Source organism: Rhincodon typus, chromosome 9 (genome assembly GCF_021869965.1).
Source record: "Rhincodon typus isolate 14 chromosome 9, sRhiTyp1.1, whole genome shotgun sequence".
In the NCBI taxonomy this organism is placed as follows: Eukaryota; Metazoa; Chordata; class Chondrichthyes; order Orectolobiformes; family Rhincodontidae; genus Rhincodon; species Rhincodon typus.
This window is the reverse complement of record NC_063340.1, coordinates 58,087,610-58,103,031: the sequence shown is the minus strand read 5'-3', so window position 1 is coordinate 58,103,031 and position 15,422 is coordinate 58,087,610. Positions and strand designations below refer to the sequence as shown.

General features: G+C 40.1%; 1 protein-coding gene across 3 annotated transcripts in view; it reads left to right on the top strand.

Annotated features, from left to right (window-relative positions):
* The window catches only part of LOC109920924 (TNF receptor-associated factor 5-like), a 62,106-nt gene that overhangs the window by 6,201 nt on the left and 40,483 nt on the right, over positions 1-15,422 (top strand). The window contains exon 1 of one of the 3 annotated variants that reach the window (XM_048600649.1): positions 3,112-3,232. The exons of the other annotated variants lie outside the window; for them this stretch is intronic. The gene's annotated coding sequence lies outside the window, so the exon portion shown is untranslated. Of the gene's footprint in view, positions 1-3,111; positions 3,233-15,422 lie in introns of those variants that run through there. 3 annotated transcript variants of the gene reach the window in all.

The following is a 15,422-nucleotide window of genomic DNA, read 5'->3' as shown; positions in this document are numbered from 1 at the left end:
CAACATCTTTAAACAATGGATGTGCAGAAAACCAAAACAACTGTGTTTTGTTTCCTTAAGTAGAGTCAAAACTCAGTCATTGTTTGTCTTTTCCAATCCTGAATTTTTGTGCAAATTGTTGAAGAAAAACTTACAATATTACATCCATTTATCTTTGAGTCTTACGGCATGGAAACAGACCCTTTGGTCCAACCAGTCCATGCTGACCATAATCCAAAATTAAATTAGTCCCGCCTGCCTGCACTTAGCCCATATTCCTCCAAACCTTTCCTATTTACGTATTTGCCCAAAGTGTCTTTTAACTGTACCCGCATTCACCACTTCCGCTGGAAGTTCTTTTCCTACTCTAATCACTCTCTGTATAAAAAAAAGTTGCCCCTCATGTCTTTTTCAAATCTTCTCTCACCTAAAAATATGCCCCCTAACAAGTTTTATTGTGAACAAGAGTCCGAGAAAGAAAGTATTTCCTCCAAAACTGAAGCTACCAATTTGTTTCTTATCCTGTCTTCACTGTTCCATTTTCTCATCTCAAAACAACCTTAGCTCAGTGTTTCCTAACATGGCCATGGAAACATATAAATCGTACATCCTATAGTTTCAGCAAACAAAGCACTGTGTCAGCTAAAATTGTACATTGACAAATTGAACCCTGGAGCAACCAGAAATGAATAACTTTGAACCATTGCATTTCTTGTAGTTTCAGTACAAATTTACAAAAAAACTTTACATAATATCAAACCAAATCTTCGTCTCACATTGCTTACATTGGTAAATTACCCATTGCAACACACTGGGTCCTAGTTCAACAGCTCATAAACTTTAAAATTCTCGTTCTGGTATTCAGTTCCCTCCATGCCCACTCTATTCTCTGTAATCTCCTCCAGTCTGACAAACCTTACAAGGTCTTTGCACTCTATGAATTCTAGCCTCATCTGCATCCCTGATTTTAAAGGCATTACTCTTGGTGCCTGTGCCTTCATTTGCTGAGGCTGTAATCTCTGAAACTTCATTCCTAAACCTCTCCACCTTTGCTTGTTTCAGATGCTTCTTAATATTTACTTCTGTCTATGCTTTTGGTCATCTTCCCTATTATGTCCTTACATGCTTTGGTTGTCTGATTTTGTCCATGAAGATCCTCGAGAGTTCCTATATTTGAGGTGCTATATTAATATAAGTTTCTGATTGTTGTACATTTGAAAGTTTCACCCACACCCAAAGAACCTAGTCTTGGACTTAACAGAGTTGATTTCGATGCTTTTACATGAAATTAATAGACGGTAAGGGACTCAAAATGAGGTTGGTGGCTAACTGCCCTGTTAACAGTAACAGAGTGGTTGGCTCCATTTTGAAAGTTGCAATCTCTACTTTAATATGGAAATTGGTTGTCCTATGATACATAAAGTACTGCAAATGTTTTTTTTTCGGGGCTTTGGTTGGGTCTGCACCATGCAATGTATCATCCGCATCACAGACAAATGAGACAGAAAAGGCCTGCTAAAATGAAAACATTGAATTATTCTGTGAGCTGCAGAGGTGCAGGATTGCTTTTCTGGTGCCTAGAGAAATAATTAGGTTGCCAGCACCCAGAAACCCACCCTCCACGTTTACAATCCCCTCTTGCAACTCACCTTTTTATCAACAGCTCAAAGCCTGATTCTGAGGCCTCAATCAGGCAGGCTGGGTAGTAAGGCCTCAGAATGACATGGTTCTGGACCTTACTGTCAATTGATCAGTTGTCCAAAATGATTTACCTGAATTAGCTGCAGTCCTACAGTTTCTCACTATGCATCAGTAGTGTTTAGATACCCAAACAATTGAATGCCATTCTTTGATGTCTAATCAAAGCTGTGTGCTTTCCAAAAAAATAATTTGAAGAAATGCTGGGCTCAAGCTATTACTATCACTCGATCTTGCACGTGATGTGCAATTACCATCAGTTACGTTTTAAAAACCATTGCTACTTGCTAACCTGATGAGAACTTTCTTAAGTTTGAAATTGTCCAGTGAGTAAGATTTGTGACGACAACTTTAAATGAACTGAAACAGATGAAACTATAATTTTTAATGGTGAAATGTGCCTCAATGGATTATTTTTGAAAACTTAAGACTTTGTAAAAAACTTAATTGTGCGTATAAGGGTATATTGGAGAATTTTGGTGGTATTGTATATATCAAAGTCTTATTCTAAATAATAGAAAGAAAATGAGACAGGTCTGACATCATAATAGCCTCTTTAATAATCAAATGGCAACAGATGATGTCAAAACAATGATTACTTTGCAAGATTGACTCTGTGGAAGAAAGCTCTTCCAGTTATTTAATTTTATCCTTCTGGAATATTAACCAATTTTAACTACTCTGACACGTTACTGCACTCTTCTCTGTACTAACTTACATTCACAAGACACTGACACTCTAATCATCTATTCCAACAGCAGTGAGACCATGAGATTTGTGAATACCACTTCTAATCCAATAGTGACAAATAATCCTAACAATTTATTCCAACCAACAAAATCTTTTAGAATATCCACTATTTTCAAAAAGAATGTTGATAGTACAGCACCTTAAATTAGAGCTATCACAGTTATTTTTCAATATGGTACCCACAAATTAAGCCATGGGACATGCTGTTTCTAGTCTGGAGACCAAAACGAGTCTCATAATAAGGGATCAATCAAAGTTCTTTGGAACTCTCGACACTTAAAAAGCTGTGGTGCTGCACCATTGAACATATTCAGATCAGAAATCATAGATCCTTGCAATCTAAACAGATCAAGGAATATGGCCGTCAGCCGGAAGGTAAAATTGAAGTAGAGGAGCGGCGATTTTATTAGAAATGGAGGAACAGGATCAAAAGAGACAAATGACCTACTCACGTTCCTGTTTCTTTTTTGGTTCTTAAATCTGATTGGACCTGTGAGAGCTGCTATCATTTAGTGGCACAGTTTTGTTTATTAATCTTATTAAGTGTGTATTCGTGCACTGTTTGTCCATATGCCATACTGGAGTATAGATAAAATACAGCTGTTAAAATTCATGTGCAACGTTGCTTATTAATTTGCCCGATGCTGCTAAGTCCGGTTCGTGTGTACGTGTGCAGCGAAGGTTCGGCTTGGGTGGAGAGCAGCGGATGTGGTGCTGTTGCTGCTGGTACCGCTGTTACTCTCCGGGAGCAGGCGGAAAGTGCGGGGATTTCCAATCATTTACCATTGGCGTCAGTCTGCGGCAGGCAAGAACTTTCTTCTTCTTCCCTCGCTGCCTTCTGTGGATCTGAGCTCGTTTCATTTTATTCTGGCTCTCAAAAAAAAATCAGTTTCCAAGGCAAGAACAAACGAAATCGAAAATAATGAAAGTTGTTCTGAGTTAAGTCTGGTGACAAAGAAATAACACCCCGAATTTCACAACCGACAGCATATTTCCCCTCTTTTAAATAATGGTGCAAGGGGGATTAGAAAGTCTATGCAAATGTGTTTAAATGCGTTCTAGTGTTTCACTAGTCAACAAATTAGGGCCATAGGGTAGCCCAAAACAGTTTACAACCATTTAAGATAACAAGATGTCGAGCTGGATGAACACAGCAGGCCGAGCAGGAAGGCTGACGTTTCGGGCCTAGACCCTTCTTCAGAAATGGGGCAGGGGAAGGGGGATCTGAAATAAATAGGGAGAGAGGGGGAGGCGGATAGAAGATGGATAGAGGAGAAGATGGGTGGAGAGGAGACCGACAGGTCAAAGAGGCGGGGATGGAGCCAGTAAAGGTGAGTGTTTACAGGTGGGGAGGTAGGGAGCCACAACCATTTAAGTGCTTTATTTGAGGTGTGTTCCTCGTTGCACTTTGGGGAAACTCAGCTAATTTGCAGCAAACTTCCTAGCAGCAATACAATAATGATTCTCCTGTTGATTGAGGGATTGAAAACTGGCCAGGAAACTGTGTGGATAAGCCACTTCCTCATTTTCAGATCACGGAATCTTTTGCATCCCCCAACCCCCCTTCTTCCCACCCCCGCGAAAAGGTTTCTAGGGCCTTACTTTAGCCTCTCAACTTTTTTTTTTAAAAAAGTCACCTCCAGTAATGGAGTACTATTCCCTCCTTCAGTACCGCGCTACAATATCTGCTTCGTGCTCAAGCCCTCCAGCGGGACTTGAGCTCATGACCTGCCGACTCGGAACCACAGCAGTCAGTCTCGGGGTTGGTGGGAAGATGTGTCGGAGAAAGATCTCTAGTTTATTTCTACAGCTTTGTTCCAGTGATCTGAGGTGGACTTTTTTTTCTGTAATTATTCCAGACATTTAGCAGGATGCAGCAAAAGCCTTTTACACGTCCCACATTTTAATGCAAAATGTGTGTGTATATGTATAAATGACTGGTATAGGGTCTCTGGTAGGAGGGTATTGGTAAAATGGGCTCAAAATGAGCAGGCTCTTTACACCTTCCAACAACATGAAGCTATGCTGAGGGCTCTGTGCTAAGTAAGCTTAAATGTAAACCATCTCCTATCAATTGGTAACTGGAAGAGGCTGCCTTCACCACCACCACACATGACAAGTGGGATTGTCAATAAATGAAGTATTCTTCAACTTTTAAAACTAATTGACCTGCCCTGCTGTTCTTTAGATCAATCGACCAATTTAGTATTCTTAGTTTTCATTTTTGTTTGACTTCAATTGCCTACTGGTCAGGTGGTTATGGGCAATTTTTCAAATCCGGAGTAAGCCACTTGGCCCTTCAACTTAAGCTGTGCCATTCAGTACAATCATGGCTGATCCCTGATCTTTAAACTACAACCCCTAGTTCTAGATTCTTCTCGAAGAGGGAACATTGTCTTTACATCTACCCTGTCGACACTCTTCAGGATCAAGTTGCTTTGTCAAGTTTGCTTCCATCAATTTGAATCTTATTCTTCCAGTGGATATAATCCTACTCTGTCCAACCCATCCTCCTAAGGCAACCTGCCTATTTTTGATATTGGGCTAGTAAACCTCCCTGAACTGTTTCCAACATATCTACATTTGTCCTTAATTAAAGAGGCCACTACTGTTCACAGTACCCTACATGTGATCTAATCAATGTTCTGTAGTTATTTAATCAACCTGTTTGGACATGCTGTGACATACCTCCAGGGCAAGTGGGACTTCAACCCAGACCTTGGGATACTACCACTGTGTCACAAGACCCCTTCCAATGCACTGTACAGTTGAGGCATAACATCTCTGCTTTTTTTCAATTCCCTTCACAAATAACAGTAACATTCTATTAGCTTTCTTACACAAAGTCACTATAGTTCCAGCAAACTGTAGGGCTAATCTCTTACAGAGAGAAACTGGTGGTGAGTTTAACCTGAGGGTCATCACGCCTTAAGGGGTGAAGTTGAGAAGGTAGTACCTTCATGGTAACCTCAGCCAGAGCAGTGATGTTCCTTTGCATAACAAACCAGCTGTCCAGCCAAATGAGCAAACTGACATTAACAGTAGACAAGATATATTGTTATCTCCTAACAGGTATTTGCTAAGTCTATTCTACATGTTTGTAGTCTCTAGAACTAATGTAGAACATCTGACTAGCTCCTCTCAGACAATCATATATTTCTCAGTGGGCTGAGCTATTCCAAAGCTTTTGAGTGAACCCTTTCAGGCTGATGCAACAATATCCTCAATAACTTACTTTTCTGCCTATCTTTGTGCTTTCAGCAAATTTAATAACCAAAGGGAGCTTGTGGTCCCTTCATATTTGGATGGAAATCATGCAAACACTCCAGCCTATGAACTCTAGGAGTAAAATGTATTTAAGCTGTCTAGTACGGAAATGAATGCAACATCAAAGAAAATACAGAAAATACAATGATAGGGTATATAAATCATGTTGCACTTAAAGGTTTGTAATCCTGTTATTCAAAGATTGATGAAGTGCAACCTAGAAATTAAAATGCAATTAAGATTGCAAATAGAAGCTTCATAATAGCTTTCACAGGGGTGTTCTGTATCCAACCTGGCCTCAAATTATCTTTTTTTTGAGAAAGCATCTAAGTCAATGAGGAAAGATAGTTGGTGAATCTATGTGCTTTGACTTTATGGAAGGTTTTGGCTCTTCATTTAACATCCAGTAAGTTCATAATACTATCACGTATTTCCTTTTAGGGTGTAACTGTTTTATGAATTGGTTGTTTGTCTTTTTCAAAAAAAATTGCCAACAAAATTAAGTCAAAGAGGTAAGCTCAGGAGGAAACCACTGCATTTTTAGCATAATGGAGAAACCAGCAAAATTCTACAGAAAGAGAGGCTGTGATCATAGCCAGCTCAACAATTCAAAATGATCGATTGTTCCAGGCTGATGTTCATGTATTCTGACGGCTAGTTTCCTTCCTGTACAGCCATGAGAATACATGAACATCAACGAGCAGCAAAACAGCATGATGAACTCTCTCTAATATCGGTACACTCGGACAATGAAGGCCATCAGTTTAACTGGGACAAAGTAGCCATAGTAGCCCAAGCCAAATATAGACACACACGGGAATTCCTAGAGGCATGGTTCTCCACCCGTAATGCAATCAACAAACACGTGGAAGTGGGCCCCATATACTAACTCATACAGATCAAAACCTGAAATGACACTACTCACCATAACGGACCGGACAGTATAAATTCCAAGCGGAGTAGAATAACATCGCTTCATTGGAGGCTCCCCAGATGATGTCACCTAACATAGTGATGAAACGTCTGAACGAGAACAGCCAGCTCGATGTTAAGATAGCATTTGGTTATCTTCCACAGAAATATAGAAAATAGGAGCAGGAATAGTACATTTGGCCCTTCAAGCCTGCTCCACCACTCAATATAATCATGACTGATCACATAACTCTGCACCTTGTTCCCACTTTCCCTCCGTACCCTATGATCCCTTTAGCCCTAAGAACTTTATCTAATTCCGTCTTGAAAACATTCAACATTTTGGCCTCAACCACTTTCTGTGGCAAGAGAATTCCACAGGCTCATCTCTGTCTGGGTCAAGACGGTTCTTCTCATCTCAGTTCCTAATAATCTACCCCATACCCTTAGACTGTGATGCCTGATTCTGGACTGACTGGTTATTGGGAATACCCTTCTTGCATTTACTGTGTCCGGTTCTGTTAGAATTTTATTGGTTTCTGTGAGATATCCCCTCGTTTGTTTAAACTCCAGTGAATGTAGTCCTAACCGATCCAGTCTCTTCAAATATTAGTCCTGTCATCCCAGGAATCAGTCTGGTAAACTTTTGTTGCTCTCTGTCCCTGGCCAGAGCATCCTTCCTCAGATAAGGAAACCAAAACTGCGTGCAGTACACCGGGTGGTCTCAACAAGGCCCTATACCATTGCAGCAAGACGTCCTTGCTCCTGGGCCCAAATCCTCTTGTATTTTGGCCTTCATAACGATTTGTCTTCTTCAGTGCCTGCTGTATCTGCCTAGTTACTTTCAGCAACTGGTATATGAGGACACCCAGGTCTCGTTGCACTTACACCTTTCCTATTCTATTACCATTCAGATAATCTGCCTTCTTGTATTTGCTATCAAAATGGATAACCGCACATTTTCTGAGGAAGGGTCACTGGACCTGAAAAATTAACTCTGATTTCTCTGCACGGATCCTGCTGGACCTGCTGAGCTTATCCAGCAATATCTGTTTTTTTAAGCTCACATTTATCCACATCATTCTTCATCTGTCATGCATTTACCCACTCACCCAACGTGTTTAAATCATACTGAAGCATCTCTGCATCCTCATCGTAGTTCACCCTCCCACCCAGCTTTGTGTTAACTGTAAACTTGAAGATATTACATTGAGCTCCTTCATCTAAATCATTGCTATATATAGTGAACAGCAAGGTCCAAGCATCGATCTCTGGGTAACTCACTAGTTATTAGCTGCCATTTGGAAAAAGACCCATTCATTCCTACTCTTTGTTTCCTGTCTGCCAACCAGTTCTTCCTCCATCTTTATACACTGTTCACAGTCCCACATGCTTTAACTTTCATGCTAATCTCTTAAATGGGACCTTATCGAAAGCTTTCTGAAAATCCAAGTAAGCCACACCCACTGCTTCTCTGTCATAAATTCTACTCGTTACATCCTTGAAAAACTCCAGTAGATTTCTCAAGCATTATTTCCCTTTTGTAAATCCATGCTGGCTCTGTCCGATCCTGTCATTGGTTTTAAAGTGCTCTGCATTAAACATTTTAGAATGGACTCCAGCATTTTCACCATTACCGATGTCAGACTATGAAGTCTATAATTCTCTGTTTTCTCTCTAGCACTTTTATAAAGTAGTGGGGTTACATTAGCTACCATCCAATCCAGAGGAACTATTCCAGTGTCTATTGAATCTTGAAAAATGATCATCAATGCATTCACTATTTTTAGGGCCACTTCCTTAAGTACAATGAGCTGTAGATGATCAGTTTCAGGGATTTATTGGCTTTAAGTCCCATCAATTTCCCCAAGACAATTTCCCTACTAATACTGATTTCTTTCAGATCGTCCCTCTCTCCAGACACTGCATTAGTCAACAATTTTTGGGACTTATTTGTGTCTTCCCTTGTGAGGACCGAATCAAATCTGTATTTAATTAGTCTGTCATCACCTCGTTCTCCATTATAACGTCCCCTGTTTCTGACTGTAAGGGAGGTACATTTTTCTTGACTAATCCTTTTTCTCTTCACAATACCTATGAAAGCTTTACAATCAGCTTGTATGTTCCTCTCAGGCTTACTCTCTTACTGTATTTTGTCCTCGTAATCAATCCTTGGGTTCTCCTTTGCTGAAACATAAGTTATTCCCAGTCCTTAGGTCTGCTGCTTTTCTTGGCTAAGTTTTATGCCCCTTCCTTGGACCTTATGCTGTGCCTGATTTCCCTTGCTGACCATGGTCAGGCCTGCTTTCTTGTTTATTTTGGTGCTAGACATGAATGAACAATTATTGCAGTTTCTGCATGCCACTTTTTAGATGTTTGCCGTTGCCAATCCACTGTTATCCCTTTGGGTAATGTTCCACAATTTATCATTGCCGTCTCAAGCCTCGTACATTCATAGTTTCCTCTATTTACATTCATAGTTTCCTCTATTTACATTCAGGAACCTAGTCTCAGAATCAACTATATCACTTTCCATCTTAATGAAGAATTCTATGCTATTATGGTCACTCTTTTCCAGGGGTCCTCACACAGCTACATTGCTAATAATTTCCTTTCTGATTATAAATTACCCAGTCCAGGATGGCCCGTTTTCTAGTCGATTCTTCAATGTATTGATCCAGAAAACCATCCCGCACACGCTACACATATGTTTGGACTTGTGATAGAGAAAGAAAGAGAAACAAAATCCTGCAAGCAGACATTAGGGAGTTAGGTAAGAAATTCAAAAACAGAATTTCAAAGGTGGTAATCTCCAGATTATTCCTGGTGCCAAGCAGTAGTGAGTATAGGAATAGAACAGATTAAAGCATGGCTGGAGTGACGATGCTGGACGGAGGGCTTTAGATTCCAAAAGCATTGGGATCATTTCTGGGGGAGGTGAGACTTGTACAAGTTGGACAGTTTATATCTGAACAGGAATGGGACCAACATTGTGGTGGGGAGGTTTGCCAATGTGTAGCTGTTGTGGTATATTTAAATTAGACTTACAGGGGGCTGGGATCCTGACAAGTAATTCAGAGGAGAGAGAGCTGAGTTAGAATTAGAAGTTAAAGTGCTGAAAGGCAAAGGAAACTTAAACTAGGTAAGAAACAAGCGAGTTTTGCAAAGATAAATGGGACTTATTTTAATGCAAGGTACCTGAGGAATAAGACAGACAAGCTGAGGGCACAGGCACACAGGAGTATGATATCATAGTTATGATTGAGATCGGTTGAAAGATGGGCAGTTTTGGCAGAAAGAATTCTGAGCGACAGAATATACCTGCACATGGAGAGACATTGATCAATCAGGGATAGTCAATATTGATTTGTTAAGAGAAGATTATGTTTGACAGATTTGATTGAATTTTTTTGAGAAGGTATGCGGGAAGATTGGAACAGAAACAAAGTTGCTGGAAAAGCTCAGCAGGTCTGGCAGCATCTGTGAAGGAAAAAGCAGAGTGTATGTTTCGGGTCCGGTGACCCTTCCTCAGGAATATTGATGATAGTAATGCATTTGATGTGATCTACGTGGACTTTACTAAAGGGTTTTGATAAGAACCCTCCTGGCAGATTGGTCAAGAAAATCGGAGCTCCTGGGACTCGAGGTGAAATGGCAGGTTAGATCTGAAATTGACCAAAAGGCAGGGTATGGGGGTGATAGTTGAGGGATGCTTCTGTGACTGGAAGTCTGTTTCTAGTGGGATTCCCCAGGAGTTGGTTCAAGGGCTCTTGCTATTTGTAGTACACTGACCATTTGGACTTAAACGTAAGGGGCATGATCAAGAAATTTGCAGATAACACTAAAATTGCTAGGCTGGTAAATAGTGAGGCAGATACTTGTAAACTGCAGAAGGTCTGGTCAGGTGGACAGAGTAGTGGCAAATGAAATTCAACCTAGAAAAGTGTGAGGTAATTTACTTCGGAATTCTAACCAGGCAGTGGATTACACTGTGAATCATAAGACCCTGGAAATTATTGGAGATCAGAGGAACCTTGGTGTGTATATCCACAAATCCTTGAAGATAGCAGAGTTGGTAATAACAATGGTTAAGAAGGCATATGGGATATTTGCTCTAATTAGTTGAGGCATAGAATACAAGAGCAGGGAGGTCATGCTGGAACTGTATTAGCTGCTGGTTAGGTCACAACTAGAGTATTGTGTGCAGTTCTAGTCACTACCTTATAGGAAAGATGTGATTGAACTAGAGAGAATGCAGAGGAAATTTAACAGGATTCTCTTGGACTAGAGGGCCTGAGTTATGGGGAAAGATTGAATAACGAGGAGTTGTTTTCATTGAAGTATTAATGGTTGAAAGGAGACCTGATTGAGGTATATAAGATTATAAGGGACATTGATATGGTGGGTAGGAAGACACTTATTCCATTTGTAAATGGATCAATAACCAGGGGCATAGATAAGCTAAGAAGTATAGGGCTAAGTGGGGATTTGAGGAGAAATTTCTCAACCCAGATGGTGAGGGCAAGTCTGGAACTCACTGCCTGAAAGAGTGGTTGAGTCAGAAATTCTCATAACATTGAAACAACATTTACATATTCACTTGTGTTGCCATCGCCTCCAGGGCTCTGGGCCAGGAGCTGGTAAATGAGACTGCTGTAGTCAGATCTTTGTTCACCAACGTGAACATGATAGACTGAATGGCTTCCTTCTGTGCTGTAAATATGCATCATCTGTGAGTTGAACAAAGATGATTAATACAATGGGATGTTAATTAATTGACACAAAATTATGTTGCCAGGCATGACATTAGGAAGCATATTTGACTTAAATTATTCATATTACCATCCTCTTAATTCCTCTTTCTGAAGCTCATTAATATGATATTTACATGAAGCCCTATGATGTTAGACATTTTATTCTTGTATGTATAGGGGAAGTATCATGAACAGAACAGTTTAAAACAAAGAATACGTTTGTGAACCTTGTGATTTTGTGAAGGCCTGTTAAGCTCTAGGTATCAAGTGTTGGGCATAAGCTTGTCAATTTTGAAACTATCGTCCTCCTTCTGACACCTTCCCAACCCCCATTTCCTTCTCTCTGCATCATTCACACACAATATAGTCGTTGATAGAAGCTGACTAAATGGACAGGAAGAATTAATTTATCTTTTTATGTTTCAAAGACTGAATGGAAGAGCTGGGGTAAAAATTAATGGAATGCATGATTTTATTATTGCTAATGTCACTTTTTTATTGAAGATTACAATCACTGAATAACTGCTTATTTATACCTGTAGACTGGGTAATTCCTAAGTTTTAACAAGAACTCAACAGCTACTGAGAAAGAAGGCTTTGTGGTTTGTTCTTTCCTCAGTAATTTCCTATAAATGCTTCTATGTGGAATTATGCATGTGATGTATGTTCTAGGACTATGTTGCACAATACAAAAGTCATCTGTTGGAGTCATAATAACAAAACCAAAAATTGTTGGAGAACTTGGATAATGAAAGTGTTCTTCCTGCAGATTTCAGGACAAATTGCGTTTTGAGTTACCTTAGACCGTAAGGCATAGGAGCAGAGTTAGGCCATTCGGCCCATTGGGTCTGCTCTGCCATTCAATCATGGCTGAAATGTTTCACAACTACATTCTCCTACCTTCTCCCTGGAATCTTTGATCTCCTTACCAATCAAAACCTATCTATCTCTGTTTTAAATATACTCCATGATTTGGCCTCTGCAGTCTTCTGCGACAATGTGTTCCATAGTCTGGCTGAAGGAATTCTTCCTCATCCCAGTTCTAAAGGGTCAACCCTTCACTCTGGGTTTGTGCCCTCAGTTCCTAGTACCTCCTGTTAGTGGAAACATTTTCTCCATGTCCATTCTACCCAGGCGTCTCAGTATTCTATAAGTTTCAATGAGATTCCCCCCTCATCTTTCTAAACTCAGAGTATGGACCCAAAGTCCTCAACCATTGCTCATATGACAAGCCCTTCATCCCCCAGATCATTGTTGTAAACCTCCTTTGGATCCACTCCAAGGCCAGCACACCCTTCCTTAGATATGGGGCCCAAAACCACTCTCAATATTTCAAATACAGTCTAACCAGAGCCTCGTACAGTCTATCAGCTGTACATCCCCACTCTTGTATTCTTGCCCTCTCGAAATGAATGCTGACATTTGCTTTCTTAACTGTAACAGCTACATGTTTAAGCTTAAAGAATCCTGAACCAGGTCTTCTAAGTCCCTTTATGCTTCAGGTTTCTAAACGGGGAAAGGCTTCAGAAAATAATTTACACCTCTATTTGTCCTACCAAAAGTGCATAACCTCACACTTTACCACATTGTTTTCCATCTGCCACTTCATTGCCCACTCTCCTAACCTGTCCAAGTCCTTCTGCAGCCTCCCCGTCTTCTCAACATGACCTGCCCCTCGATCTAATTTTGTGTTATCTGTAAACTTAGCAATAACGCTCTGAGTTCCATCGTTCACATCGTTAATGTATAATGTAAATAGTTTTGGTCCCAACATGGACGCATGCAGAACTCCACTAGTCACTGGCTGTCATTCTGAGAAAGACCCCTTTATTCCTACTCTCTGCCATCTGCCAGTCAGCCAGTCCTCTATCCATGCCAGCACCATGCCCCTAACACCATGGGCTTAATTCTATTTCACACTCTTCTGTAGGCAGCTTGTCAGAGGCCTTCTGGAAATCAATAATTGATCATGTCCACTGGCTATCCTTTGTCAAACTTTCTCGTTACCTCCTACCGAATTCTATCAGAGTTGTCAGGCATGACCTCTCCTTGATGAAGCCGTGCTGATTCAGCCCTGCTTTACCATGCATTTCCAAGTACTCCGCAGTCTCATCCTTCAAGTATCAAAAAGTCTTAGAAAAGGTCTGTCACGGATGAATAGTCTGTTCAGTGCCAAATTCCAGCCACGTAATATTACATTTTGAAAAGTTAGTGCCAGCTAAATGCAATTGGAATGAAAACTGCTATTTGGAGCTTTAGAAATAAGGACAGAATTAAGCCAATCAGCCCTTCAAGTCTGCCATGCCATTAACAAGATCATAGATAATCTGACCCAGTTTCAACTCTTCTTTCCTGCCAGCTTATCATAGCCCTCAACTCCCCAATATTTTCAAAATCTGGCAACTTCCTTTTAAGTACTTTCAGCTTCCACAACTCACAGGAGGAGAGAATTCCAAACGTTCACTACCCTCTGGGTAGTGTTTTTTGCACTCAGTTTTAACTGAGTATCCCCTTATTCTCTAGCTATATCCCCGGATCAAGACTCCCCCCACTAGCAGAAACATCTCAACATCTACCTTGTCAAATCCCTTCAGAATCTTGTATGTTTCAAGAAGATCCCCACACTTCATTCTTCTAAACTTTAATGAATAAAGCCCTAAACCATTTAGCCTTTTTTGATAAGTCTACCCCTTCATCCCAGAAATCAGCCTGGTGAATCTCTTTTGAATTGTCTGCAATGCCAATATAGCATTTCTTAAATATAGGGGCTACAACCACACATAGTCCTCCAGATGCGGCCTCACCAATACCCTGCACAGTCATATCAAGACTTGCCTATCTTTAAAACTCCAAACCCTAACAATAAAATCTCCCTCCCTTCTTGAAATAGGGGTGTCACATTAACAATTTTTCAATCTTCTGGAACTCTCCTGGAATCCAGTCAATTTTGAAATATTTTGATCAATGTCTCCATTATCTCTGCAGTAGCTTCCTTTAAAATCATTGGATGCAGGTCATCGGGTCCTGGTGACTTGTCTGCATTTAGTCCCATTAGTTTTTTCAAATGTTTTGTCCTTCACAATAGAGACAAACTCACCTCTTGTGAGTTTGAGAGGTGTAATTATGCTTTTCTGGAAGGGAGTGCTGCTTTTTTAAGCATTCAGTATTGTTGTGTGGAATTTTAAAAATAAAATTTCTGTCAGCCCTGTAAAATGTTTTGCTAATTCACGAGAACAAGGCATAACAAGCAACGTTTTATTTTAAAAAAGTCATTTTTCAAAGTATTTGAACAACTAAAACACTTGATTTGAAATGGAGATAAATTTAGTTTCTAGAATCATTGGATTCAAGTCATAGACCTCCTTCAAACCTTGACCAATCGTGGACTCTTGAGTTTACTTTTAAGACGGTTCAAGGCAAAGTTGTTTCAGTAAAATGGTGTGGGGGAAATTAATACCTGCAAAATCAGCTTAAGAGCTTTATTTTGCATGAAGCAGTGAAATATTTCTTCGGTTGGATAATACAATAAGAAAGAATAAAGTGCACATGCAGAATAGTAACTGTACCATGACATTTGAGCCTCAAAACAATAGTGATAAAGTTAGACTAAGTAATTCAACGCTTCTAATTCTGCTTCTAGCTTTTGAATACCGACTTATTTGCCAGGATTTTCTTGTTTAAAAAAAAGTGTGGCCAATGGTACTCTGTTATTCAGGTGTCCATTAAATTATGTTTTCTGGAGCAGGCAAGATATCCAGAAGTTGCTGTCCAAGCTCTGTCTTTGGCTTCATGAAATTGACATCTCACTGTCCAGTCTGCTATTAAATTGCATTGAATGGTGTCAAATTCTGTTATTCAAACCTCTACTGCACAAATCTTTCACCAAATTCCATTCACCCGTCACACCTCTGCTTACTGACTACATTTGCTGCTTGACTGGCAACACCTCATCCTTATTCTCAAATCTTTCCATGACCTCATCCCTCCACATCTCTGTAGCCTCGTCCAATCCTAGCACCTTAGAATCTTTCATAATAGATCACCAGTTGCTGTTGTGGATCT